The sequence below is a fragment of the Giraffa tippelskirchi genome, chromosome 5 (assembly GCF_054371585.1).
Source record: "Giraffa tippelskirchi isolate mGirTip1 chromosome 5, T2T-mGirTip1v1.2.pri, whole genome shotgun sequence".
NCBI lineage: Eukaryota > Metazoa > Chordata > Mammalia > Artiodactyla > Giraffidae > Giraffa > Giraffa tippelskirchi.
This window is the reverse complement of record NC_137279.1, coordinates 111,841,557-111,849,266: the sequence shown is the minus strand read 5'-3', so window position 1 is coordinate 111,849,266 and position 7,710 is coordinate 111,841,557. Positions and strand designations below refer to the sequence as shown.

At 40.2% G+C, this 7,710-nt stretch overlaps 1 non-coding gene across 1 annotated transcript; it reads right to left on the bottom strand.

Annotated features, from left to right (window-relative positions):
- Window positions 1-7,163: 7,163 nt before the first annotated feature.
- On the bottom strand, window positions 7,164-7,236 carry TRNAK-UUU (transfer RNA lysine (anticodon UUU)). The gene has a single exon. It is a non-coding gene; the product is annotated as a tRNA-Lys (tRNA).
- Between the last annotated feature and the right edge of the window lie 474 nt (window positions 7,237-7,710).

Genomic DNA, 7,710 nt, shown 5'->3' with positions numbered 1-7,710 from the left:
TGACTGCCTTCTATTTCCAGAAGCAGAGGCAGGCTGGAGAAGGAAAGATGCAATCATCAGCAAGTATCTAAGTGTCATTCACCCATATTCACCCTCTGAGAAAGTCAAGACCACTGGAATCTTTGAGATCATCTGGCATAGCCATTTTGTTTCACAGAAAAAGATACTGAAGACCATAGAATTGGGAGATTGACCTAAGTCCTCACAGCTAAGAAGCACCTAAACATCCCCCACCTCTTGACTCCTGACCGTGGTCTTATGCCATGCAGAACTGCCTCTATAGCTAATTGCTATCTTGCTGCCCAAGTCTGAGGCTTAAAGAGGGTTCTCCTATTTCCACCAAGAGCAAAGCAGCCGTAGCTTTCTCCTGTGATAAGCTGGCTCTGTGGCCAGTTTATCACCAGTGTAACTCTTTGAAGCTGACTGCAACCCCCACAAGGACATGGAGTCAAGAGAGTTGGCATCAGCATCACTAGGCAGCTCTTAGAGGGCTCCTCTCAACCCCCTCAGTTATTACCCTGGTGGTTTCCAAGAATGCCAGAGAGTCCTCAACATTTTCAGAAGCTTGTTTTTTGAATTTGTACCTGCTGATTAAATAATTGAAGAAAGCTACTGAAGCACAAACATAATCTCACCCTGTGTTAGTCATTCCTGGATGGGGAAGAGGGAATCATGTTAATGTTGGCAATTTCTATTCTGCTCATGTCTCCGGAGCCCATCACTCTGGCCCACAGAGCATAAGCTCATGAGATCATGGTTTAATTGGGTTAGAAATTAAATGAATGCTCTTTTTCTTCCAAAGGAGAAGGAGAACTGCCCCATACCAAGACTAGCAATTAAAACTGGAAGAAGATACTTGGCAGGAGTGTCAACAGTGAGGCACACATGCAGTGGAGAGAAAAAAAAGCTCTCACCTGCAGAATGAGCCAGACAGTTTGAGAGAAGAAAATCCTCAATGTTGATAGGTGTGGGGGCTGATATGGATTTACAACAATCTAGATAAACTCAAAGACAGACATATGAGAGAAAAGACAGACTAAATTATGCTATACTTATGTGTTTTTGTTCTTCCAAGAAGATGAAAGACACTTCTAAATGGAATGACGAGTTGTTGAAATGATTCTAAAACGCCTTCCAAGTCTAAATTCTGTGGTGTCACATGACACTCAAACCTAACATCGTGAGCCTATTGATTCTGATGGAGTTACAGTCTCAAAGTGCCTCCATTATTACTGGGAGTTCCCAAATAAGTGTCTCCTGTGTGCCCCCAACCCAATCTGTCAGCTACAGCCACTGTGAGGTACCTTGTACTTGCCCAAGAGTCCCCTGAAATAGCATCACTGCTGGCCCTGCTCACTCATGGATATTGTTGTCACCCTGGGGGTTCTACCTCTTCAAGGTTCCAAAGCTTCCAGGCAAAGCTGGGGGGAATTTTCTGCTGAGAATCTCAGAAAGCTTCCAAGAAAAAAATTCTAACTCCAGGCCTTCATCTTTCCAGCCCTAGATATTCAGACTCAGTCCAAAGGAACATGTGAACAACTCAATGAGTCAATCTTTACTGATTGCCTGTTATGTGTCTAGCACTTCTAGAAGCAGGAGTTGTAGTAATGAATACAGAGACTTGGTCCCTACCTGTATCACTGTCCTCCTTTTATTTTCCCTCTGCCCCTAGCTCTCACTCCTCCAAATCCTATTATCTCACCTTCCCAAGTTACAAAATAAAAGTTCTCATAGATATTGATAAATGAAAAAGGTCTTAGAGAAAATGATATTGGGGAGAAAGGAAGTCTCTGTGGGGCAGTGTTGGAACTTCAGCTCAGCCAGGCAAGATGCCCTGAACATCTGAAGATCCCGCATCTGAAGATCCCACGTACCTAAATTGCTGAGACAATGTAATTGTTAATGTACTGGTCAATGTTAACTCAATTTCTCTGATAGTGTTAGTATGTGGGAGGAAGGAAGGAGTTTGGGAAAACAGTTTAATAATTACAGTGAATATTTCAGTCTTATATATTTTGTGCATTTGCAAAATATGGTAGGTTTGTAATAAAATATGCCTCCACCTTTTACACTGATTCATTAATTTAGAAAATACTTTTTGGGCATCTATTATATGCCTAACGTTGGTCTAGTCAACTGGGATTGTAGCAAAGGACAAGATAGACAAAAATGCCTTCTTTTGGAGAGTCTGTCAGTAGAAATGATAAATAAGTAAAAATAAACAGTATGTTATTTAAATGTGCTTGGGAGAAATATGGAACAAGACAAGGCATGGGAAATATTGAGGGGGGAGATGTAGGTGATCAAACATTTGACCTCTGAAAGTGACAAGGGAGCAAGCCATATAGATATATCCCAAAAAGTATATTCCAAGCTTCAACAACAGCAAATGCAAAGACCCTGAAGTGAAATGCTGCCTGGAATATTCATGGAAGGACAGTGTGGCTACGGATCAGAGTCAGGGATAAGGCCAAAGACATATGGGGCCAGATCTTGTAGGGCTTTGTGGATCCTTGAAAGGACCTTGACATTATTCTAGGAAGGAAAGTCATTGAAAGTTTTGAGCAGAGAGTGAGGTAACCTGACTTTTGTTTTCACAGCATTAATTCTAGCTGCTCTTTGAAGAGTAGACTGAAGGGCCAAGGGGGGAAGCAGGGAGTCTAATCAGCAAGCAACTGAGATAATGGAAGTGGGAGGTGATGGAGTGAGTCTTAAATGGGGAAAGGGAAGGTTTGGGTGGAGGGCTTTGGCAGAGGGAGTAAGAAGGAATATGTCATATTTTCTTTTTTATAATTCAGAATGTTAATTTCATTGTGCCATATTATAACATTTGGTATCTCTGGCAATATAAAGTTCCTGTTTTTGATGACAAACTGAGTTAATACATGTATAAAATCGACCCCTGGCCTATGGCAACCATTTGATTAGTGCTAGTTATCGCTTATTTTCTAAATTTTCTACCATAGCTATTTCTAAAAGGGATTTGATATAGCTAACAACCAACACTGTATCCATATACATAATTGGTTAAAATGAAGATAAAGATCAGAAAATCATGTATAGAAGGAAAGGATTGTAATTGGACCAGAAATTAGATTATTACTGTAATTAAGCACTAATTCAATTTTTGTGTTTCCTGACAGTCAAGACAAGAAATGAAATCCCATAATTTATAAGATTCAGAGGAAACAGCAGTTTTTAGGAGGCCCAGAATTGTTCTTGGCACTAAAATCCCATGGATTCTTAACATAAAGTCTCTGATTACTACTAGTATATAATGTCCTCAACAGTAATTCAGCAGGTAATACAGAGACATTCTTTGTTTGGGTGTTTCTTTTATTGATTCACAATAGAATTGTTACATAATAACTCAATGGAAACATTAGGGAGATAGCATGGTGTATTGAAAGACACTAGATGAGTTCTCAGAAGAACTAAGCTTCAGTTCCTCTGTACCTGTGTCAGCTTTAGCACACTTAGCCTTTGTGACTTTAGTTTCAACATCCATAAAATGGGCCCTATACTAACTCCTTCTCTGTCTACTTGGCAAAATTCTGAGGAGTGAATGAGATGATTCATTTGAATTATACCTTCATCATTCAATCAACAAATATTTACTGAGGGTCCTCTATGTGGCAGTCACTGTTGAGAAGTGTTGAGTGGATAAAAAAATCCAGACCCACCCCTTCTGAAACTTTTGTTCCAGTAGGGAAGACAAACACATAAAAAAAGCCTTTACTTTCTGTCTGGCTTCCTTCATGTAGAATGATAATCTCTAGGTCCATCCACGAGAGAGAGAGAGAGATGGAAGGAGAGAAACAGGGAAATATGATATTGCTTATACATAAAATCTTAAAAAAAAAAGATACAAATGAACTTATTTACAAAACAGAAATAGACCAACAGACTTAGAAAACATATTTATGGTTACCAAAGAATAAAGGGGAAGGAGAGGGATAAATGAAGAAGATGGGATTAACAGATACACACTACTATATAAAAAATAGATAAACAACAAGGACGTACTCTGTAGAACAGGGAACTGTACTCAATATTTTATAATACACTATAAGGGAAAAGAATCTAAAAAAGTATTTATATATATATATATATATATATATATATATATATACACACACATACATATATATATATATATAATTGAGTCAGTTTGATGTGTACCTGAAACTAACAACACTGTAAATCAACTATAATTCAATTAAACAACAGCAACAACATGTTTACTAAAGTTAAGCGATAACAAGGGGCATACAAAAAATTAAAGGAGGGTAAGGGGACAAGAGAATGAATCTAGAGAAACAGGGTTAACGTGGGCCCTGGCTGCCATGCCAAAAAGCACCCGCCATCTGCACTTTTGACTGGGGTCTACTTCATGCATCTATTCATTGTTTCAATAAAAATTTACAAAGCTACTCCCATGGCCTGGAGTCTGGGCAGTCAGTTGAATAATTGCCAGTTTATTGTCAAATTGATCTCCTCATATCTCCTGACTTGCCACCTTGAGACTCACCATCCAAGTTGCCTAGGCCTGGTCAGTTTAGTTCAGTTTAGTCACTCAGTCGTATCCGACTCTTTGCGAACCAATAGACTGCAGCACACCAGGCTTCCCTGTCCATCAACTTGCTCAAACTCATGTCCATCGAGTCGGTGATGCAATCCAACCATCTCATCCTCTGTTGTCCCCTTCTCCTCCTGCCTTCAATATTTCCTAGCATCAGGGGCTTTTCCAAAGAGTCAGTTCTTCGCATCAGGTGGCCCAAGTATTAAAGTTCCAGTTTCAGCATCAGACCTTCCAATGAATATTCAGGACTGATTTTCTTTAGGATGGACTGGTTGGATCTCCTTGCAGTCCAAGGGACTCTCAAGAGTCTTCTCCAACACCACAGTTCAAAAGCATCAATTCTTTGGCATTCAGCTCTCTTTACAATCCAACTCTCACATCCATACATGACTACTGGAAAAATCATAGCTTTGACTAGACAGACCTTTGTCAGCAAAGTAATGTCTCTGCTTTTTAATATGCTGTATAGGTTGGTCATAACTTTCCTTCCAAGGAGTAAGTATCTTTTAATTTCATGGCTGAAGCCACCATCTGCAGTGATTTTGGAGCCCAGAAAAATAAAGTCAGCCACTGTTTCCACTGTTTCCTCATCTATTTGCCATGAGGTGATGGGACCGGATGCCATGATCTTAGTTTTCTGAACGTTGAGCTTTAAGCCAACTTTTTCACTCTCCTCTTTCACTGTCATCAAGAGGCTCTTTAGTTCTTCTTCACTTTCTGCCATAAGGGTGGTGTCACCTGCATATCTGAGGTTATTGATATTTCTCCCAGCAATCTTGATTCCAGCTTGTGCTTCATCCAGCCAGGTATTTCACAGGATGTACTCTGCATATAAGTTAAATAAGCAGAGTGACAATATACAGCCTTGAAGTACTCCTTTCCCAACTTGGAACCAGGCCTGGTACCCAGCTTTAAAGCCTTGATATGCAGCTGGCCTCAGGTGTTGTTCCCTCTTCTTCCTGGATGAGCAACTGGTGGCCTGGACTGTGGTCGCATGAATGGGGTTTATGTGAAATCCAGCATGGAAAGAAGGACCGTCTGTACCTTTTCTTTTTTTAACGCCCAAACCATTCTTAGAAAATAATGGAAGGCTGTTGCTGCCATTGCTGTATGCACGCCCATCTGCCATCTGGTAGCTCCCTAGGCCTGTGGGCTGGATTAGTGGATATCTCTCAAAAGCAGGTCAGTGTCGTGGCTAACAGCCATGGTCTCTAATTCAACCTGCCTGGGTTGAAAACTCAGCTCTGCCATTTATCAGCTTTGTGGCCTTGAGTAGGTTTGACTTAACCTGTCTGTAAACTGGGATGAATGACAGCACCTTTCTCATAGGATTATTATGAGGAGTCGATAAGTCAGTATATGGAAAAAACTCGGAATGGCACCTGGAACACATTAGCTATTCACTTAGTGTTAGGTATTATTTCCTGTACCTTTGTGACAAACTCTTTCACTGATTTCAGCTCATGACTTATAAAGGACCAGCCCCTGTCATTTTTATGCCTCCGATCCGATCCCACAAGGTGGCCTTCCTTTGCTTAGCAAGGAACTTTTTCCAAAATGCTTTTTTCTAAGGCAGTGAGTGAGATTTAAAGGGGGAAAGTATAACTTTAAATTGGCCAAAATTTTCTATTTCTCTCCATTTCCTGGGCTATTATCCTTGTGCAAGCTACGTTCACCTTTAGTTTGAACCCTTTCCAGGTCCATGCATCCTCTCTGATTTGCAACCCCTAAATTCTGTTCTCTGTTCAATAGGCAAAGGCATCTCTTTAAAATGTAAACGTGATCAAGTTACTTCTCTGATGAAAATACCCAATTTCTTCCTATTACTCTTGGGATAAAACCCAAAGGGTTTCCTCTGGGCTACAAGGCCCTGTGTAATCTAGCTTGACATTCTCTCTGATACTCAGTCATACCAAGCACAATTTCTACTTCCTTGTTTTTTTCCCGCTGTCCCTTCTGTTTTAGTACTCTCTCCAGATCTTTGCATGAACGAAGCCTTATTATTCAGATCTCAGTTCAAACAGAGGCAGTGAAGAGGAATGGTCACAAGCATGACTTTAGAGCCAACCTGCTTGGATCTATATATCTTGCGTTTCACCACTTTCTAGCTGTGTGACCTTGGAAAAGGTACTCAGCCTCTCTGTGCCCCAGTTTCCCTGTCTGTGATAGGTGTGATAATAACACCTACACCAGAGGATTTTTGGAGGTCTAAGTGCATTAGCATTTGCTTAAAAAAAACACGTGACATAATAAGTACAATTTAAATGTTTCTATTGAAATGTTATTTCTGCAAAAAATCATTCTTTGGCCTATTTCAAGTTATTACCTTCCCCATTTGGAAGGTGCTCAGTCGTGCCTGACCTTCTGTAACCCTTTGGACAGGAGCCCACCAGGCTCCACTGTCCATGGGATTTTTCAGGCAAGAATATAGAAGTGGGTTGCCATTTCCTCCTCCAGAGGATTTTTCTGGCCCAGGGATCGAACCTGTGTCTCCTGCATTGCAGACGGATTCTTTACCCTCTGAGCCATGAGGGAAGCCCAAGTTTAGTATTCTCTGGCCCAAGAAAACATAGGAACTTAGTGCCTGGACAGGAACTTGAACCCTGGGCCCTCAGATTAAAAGTCTGATGCTCTACCAACTGAGCTACCCAGGCTCTAACAGTGCAAAGGTGGCTCATTTTTCTTTTCTTTGTGGCACTTGCCGTTTTCAATGATCATTTGTTTGTGAATTGATTGGTTCTCCTACTAGATTTTGTTCATGGCAACAAAAATCTTGTCTGCCTTATTCCTTAAGGATCTGTAATCCTGATTCTCAGAACAGAGTTTATGTTCTCAATAAACATTCATCAAATGAAAGAACTGGAATTCAGATTGCTACCAGTGTAGTGGCTTTTTATCTAGATATTTGACCTCACGCATAATATCTATACCTCCTTGCTGTTTGATATACATGACAAACGTTAATGCTGATTACCTTTGGGAGATGGGATTACAAGGGATTTATTTTTTCATTTTGTTCATCTATTTTACTTTTAAAATAATGAGCATGGATATTTTGTAATTAATATAACTTTAAAATTAAATAATATTTGTGAATGATTTAACACAGATTCATAGTGGGTATTTAA